The sequence below is a fragment of the Salvia hispanica genome, chromosome 3 (assembly GCF_023119035.1).
Source record: "Salvia hispanica cultivar TCC Black 2014 chromosome 3, UniMelb_Shisp_WGS_1.0, whole genome shotgun sequence".
In the NCBI taxonomy this organism is placed as follows: domain Eukaryota; kingdom Viridiplantae; phylum Streptophyta; class Magnoliopsida; order Lamiales; family Lamiaceae; genus Salvia; species Salvia hispanica.
In genome coordinates, this window is record NC_062967.1 from 7,704,020 (window position 1) to 7,709,746 (window position 5,727).

Consider the following 5,727-nt stretch of genomic DNA (forward strand, 5'->3'; position numbering starts at 1 on the left):
GCCGATCCGGTTTTTAAAACATTGCTTTTAATAGTTAGGTGATGAGAGGGAATCGACGAATATTAAACCAATATGGCATTACACATAAATGAGTTGGGTGAAATAAATTTGTAGTGGAAGTTATCATTTGGATTAATGACTTTTAATATCAGCCCAATTTCTTAGCCAATAAATAAAACAAATCGAAGCTTACCCGGCCCGGCCCACTCATAATCTACATTCAGCTAGGGTTCTCAGACCGGCGAGCTGCACCTGTCAATTCACGTCTTTGCAAGTCCCTGAAATATTTTCATCTTCGTTTCAATTCTTGCAAGCAATAGACGCTTAGGAGGCAGGAACCACTACTCCAAATTTTTCAGTATCTCTTCAATGGTAACAATAAACACGAGTAATGATCTCTGCTCTCAATTTAATTTGCTTCGTGCTTTAACTGCTAAAACGATTTTCTTGGAATATGTTTACATGATTTACTTTTTCACTCTTCTACCTAATTCTCTTCGAGAAAAAATAATAGACATATAACAAATTAGTACCAATTCACAATTCAATCAAATAATTCAATCAAATAATGGAACTGATATGTATAATGCCGCAAAACTTCTTTGGTAAGCGCAATAAGTAATCTGCATATTTATATTTTGCTAGTTCAGTGTCCACATGATTCAAAAAGTTTCTGGGCTTTTTAGAAAATAGAGTCTAACTAAGACTTAGAAACCAATGAATAGTTGTATAATTTTCAGGCTAAGATAAATATAGCTTCTTTTAAATTTTATAATAAGCATACAATATTGCTACTATTCATATTATTTAATTTAATCCATAAATTTGTGCAACTTATAATTTTCATCTGTTTTGTTGCTTTTTATCTCTTTAGTCTTGTTTTATTGCTTTTCATCTCTTTAGTCTCTTAGTTTCCCAATGTTGAGTTTAGTTTATAACCAGCAATGTTAATTAAGTTGCATGATACTATAAAATACCATGTTTCAATGTTAATTAAGTTGCATGATACTATAAAATATTCAATTTAGAAAAGAAGCAAAATTCTCTATGCACGTATAAAAGAGGTGCTTTAGAAAATATAATACTCTTGAAAATTATTTTAATATAAGTCTTTTCTCAGGTTAGTTTTAGTTTTAGCTTGTTTTTATGATTTGATTAGTTTAAAGTTCTGATTTTTATTTAATTTTAATATTGGGTGTTGGAATAGCTCAATGTGAGGCAGCAACCGAAACTAAGTAAATCTCAGAAAAGAAAGCTAAAGAAGCTTGAGGTATGTGTATTTAGAAGCTTGAGGTATGTGTATTTAGAAGCTTGAGTGATTCTGTTACTATTGTTTGTTGTTTAATTGGACCTTTTACTGTGTAGGAGGAGAAAGAAAAGGAACTCCTTATGTCAAAAAGCATTGAAACATTGGAGTAAGAACATTGATTTTAGGCCTTCTTAGGATTGCTTATAATCACATTGATCGGAGGCATTGGGTGTTAATGGGGTTTGGTTTGTGTTTTCAGGAAATACAAGATCAAAGATGATGTTTTTTCACTCATGTGGTCTTCAAGGAACTTGGGGCAGGTATTCCATTGTCTGATAATCTGATTAGTATGTTCTGTTTGATGTAGAAAGGGCTCTTCGAATTAATAATATAATATTCCCGTTGCAGGTTGAGACTGTTCGTGAGAAACGGAGAAGAGAAGTTGAGTTTTCGAAAGCTGGTTTGGAACTCCCACATGCTGAAAAGGCTCACACTAAGAGGAAAAGAGATGTTGTGTCTCACAATGATGATATTGAAGTGTCTGAGGATGATGTCTGTTTGCCGGATAGACGAGTGTCTGAGGATGATGTCTGAGGAAAAGAAATGTGCATTCAGATGTCAATATGCAATCGTTGAGTGATGAACCTTATACCTCTGATAGACGAGTTGGTGATTCATTCGAAGAAGTGGCCAACGACAATACTCAACCATCATTGCCAGGATCTGAGGAAAAATCTGCCGAGTCATGCCAAATTGAAGAAATCATGAAGCCTAAGGTAGCTGACTACTATATTTGATTCTGAGGTTGTGAATTTCTTTGACATATAGGAAGTAGAAAAAACCAAAGCATGCTTGTTTCTAAGTTTCGTACAACATACTGTCCTCTTGCGTTACCTGTTTCCTCATTTTACAACTACATGTACTCCGCATCATAATGACTCTAGCTTTACCTATTTCTTCGTTTTACAACCACACGTACTCTACATTGTAATGGCTCGTGCATATCTTGGACAGGATGTGATGGATGAAGATCCAATTTACAATTGTGAAGGTGAAAATAACCATAGCAACTGTAATTCATCGAGAAATCATGTTGCTCCAACTGTGGTTCATGTCTCAAGACCTAAGGATGTTGAAAAGCAAAGGATGGGTCTGCCCATAGTCATGATGGAACAGGAAATAATGGAAGCTATAAATGAGAATATCAGTCTCATTATATGTGGTGAAACTGGTTGCGGAAAAACAACCCAAGTTCCTCAGGTTAGCCATGGTTCAAAATTTGTTTGTAACATGAATTTCTTGGTGGAACTTCTTTTACTTATTGCAAATATGGAAAACTTTCAGTTTCTTTATGAGGCTGGTTTTGGTTCACGTGGTTCAAACACTGGAGGTGGCATTATTGGCGTCACCCAACCTCGCCGAGTTGCAGTACTTTCAACAGCCAAGCGGGTGGCTTATGAGCTTGGGCTTCGATTCGGGAAGGAAGTGGGATTTCAAGTAAGGCATGACAGAAAGGTTGGAGAGAATTGCTCAATCAAATTTATGACTGATGGAATTTTGCTTCGGGAAGTGCAGGTTTGTTTTCATGCTTTACAGAATGAATTGTTCTAGCAGTTTTATGAATGTGAAAGTTAAGTAGATTTTCTGACTGATTGTAATGGTGATTTTTTTTTCACTGCAGAATGATTTTCTGCTGAAGCGATACTCAGTGTTAATATTGGATGAGGCTCACGAGAGGAGTCTGAATACAGATATTCTCATCGGGATGCTTTCTCGGGTTATCCAAGAGCGTCAGGTAACAACTCTCACCTATTTGAACTTTATGTTGTACTTGTTCCCTTCTTGCATATGTTTAGATGGCTTGCTTCTTTATTTGTGCATGGCAGAGGGAATACGAGATGCAGAAGAAGAGAATTCTTGCCGGGGAAAATATTGAATCTGAAAATAGGATATACCCGTTGAAGCTTGTGCTCATGAGTGCTACTCTACGCGTGGAAGATTTTGTGTCTAATACAAAAATATTTCGCAATCCTCCACCAGTGATTGAAGTTCCAACTCGACAGTTCCCAGTGACCACGCACTTCTCAAAGAAGACTGAAATTGTTGATTATATTGGCCAAGCTTATAAGAAAGTTCTATCAATTCACAAGAGATTGCCACCTGGAGGTATTCTTGTTTTTGTAACTGGGCAGAGAGAGGTCGAACTTCTTTGTCAAAGGTTACGTAGAGCTTCTAGAAAGCTAGTTGATGACAAGGCTTCATCCGTATCCGTAGAGAAACCACCCGAAGAAAATGATATGAAAGAGATAAGTGAGGCATTTGAGTTCCAAGGAAGTTCGGGTCATGAGATAACTGAGCGCTTTAATTCTCACATGGAGGAAGATAATGAAGATTTTCCAGAAGACGCATCTGATGCATCTTATGACTCGGAAGAAGAAAGTGATCTGGAGTTCTTTAGTGATGGTGAGAATCAGACGAAACCCGAGTCTGAAGGCGATATTTTGGGAGAAGAGGGAACTCTTACATCACTGAAGGCTGCTTTTGAAGCATTATCGGGGAAAAGAGTTTCTGATTCCAACACCAAAGGCAAAGATGTCCCCGAGACCCCTGAAGGCGGGTCAGATCCGTCCTGTTCCCATTCTGAACGAGATGACAAAGATAAGGGATATTCCCCTGGTAAACTGAATGTGCTACCACTTTATGCGATGCTTCCTGCATCATCCCAGCTTCGTGTTTTTGAAGATGCTAGGGATGGAGAACGGCTTGTTGTAGTTGCCACTAATGTGGCTGAAACCTCTTTGACGATTCCCAGAATAAGCTATGTTGTCGACACTGGAAGAGAAAAGGTGAAGAACTACAACTCTTCGAGCGGCATGGAGACATATGAGATACAGTGGATAAGCAAAGCCTCTGCAGCTCAGCGTGCTGGAAGAGCCGGAAGAACCGGCCCGGGACATTGTTATCGCCTCTATTCCTCAGCAGCCTTCAATAACTTATTTTCTGATTTTTCAATTGCTGAAATATCTAAGGTGCCGGTTGATGGTGTTGTCCTTTTAAAATCCATGCATATTGGCAAGGTATGTTGCTATTTATAGATTGGTTTGATTGTTATATTTAGTTTGAACATGTAAGTAAACACCACGTTATCTATCATTTCAGGTTGCAAATTTCCCTTTCCCCACACCTCCAGAGACCGATGCTTTGATTGAAGCAGAGCGTTGTCTGAAGATTCTTGAAGCGTTGGATGAAAATGGCAGACTGACAGCTCTGGGGAGGGCCATGGCTCGGTATCCAATGGGTCCTCGTCATTCCAGAATGCTTCTCACGGTTATTCAGATTATGCAGAAGGCAAAAAAGTGTGCCCGAGTGATAAGTCGTATTCTAAGCCTTGGTTACTGGTCAGTATGTCGTGAAATGCATGTATTATCTGCAAAACAGTTGCTCAAGTGTGCAGGATTAAAGGATCCAAGTCGGTAGGAGACGATTCGGGTGACCCAAGTGAAAAGGGCGGCTGGAAGGGGTCAATACTTGACCAGGGATGCATGCCAGAGAAAAGGCTCGAGATGGAGAAGAAGGATAGCTGGGATGATCATTACCAAGGACAGAAAAGTCAAAACATGAAGGAAGTCTACCCTAAAAGCAAGGGTAAGCCTCCCTATAAAAGAAGCCACTTGGAGAGAGACAAGGGAGTTCGCTCTTAGAGTTCGCCTTTAGAGTCCAGCCACCACACTTAGTTAGAATTCTCTCTAGAAGATCAGTTCCTTCAGCATTATCCAATCTCTCGTTCCTTGCCACAGCCATGGTCACTTGACGTCCAAGAGTCTACCGGAGAAGTCATCAGTCCGCCGTTCCAGCCAGGTTATCGTAGTAGTATAGCGGATCATCGCCCGGAGTGGCAAAACAATCGTTACTTTGCTTTCTAGTTTAATCTTTACTTGCTTTCATCGTTGGTTTGTTACAAACACTCATCGTTGTTGCCTTTTGAAGTACTTTGTTATTTTCCAACGTTTACGTTATGAAGTTTCTATTTCGCATGTCACTTTGGTTCGAATTTGCTTCATTCTCGCCTAGGAAAGTTAGATCTAGTTATTGCTTTTAATTTCTGAGTGCTTTCTTATCTGGAGCTGTCGACCTGTAGTTGTAGTCATGTTTAGTCAAATTTTCGTGCATGAGTTTCTTTTCTGCACCGCGATTACCACCTTGCATGTCAGTCAGTAGAAGTAAAATTGCAGTTTCACCGTTTAATTTAAGTTGACCATTTTAATCGATGGATCTTGAGCTTGAGTTTATGAATCTGAAGTTTAGTTATGGTGTTTGTGTTCATATGATTTTTGTCAATACTTGGTGAAGAAGAAAACGTCAAAATCAACTTTAGTTTGGACCACTTTTACTTTTAAGTTACTTTTGCTTTTGTTCCCTACTTTTCGGTTGTACTATCTAGACCTGTCAGAGAGCCCCAGCCACCAGATATACCTTGT

General features: G+C 38.9%; 1 pseudogene; it reads left to right on the forward strand.

Moving 5' to 3' along the window:
• Positions 1–218: 218 nt before the first annotated feature.
• LOC125213627 lies at positions 219–5,101 on the forward strand (annotated as a pseudogene).
• Positions 5,102–5,727: the final 626 nt, after the last annotated feature.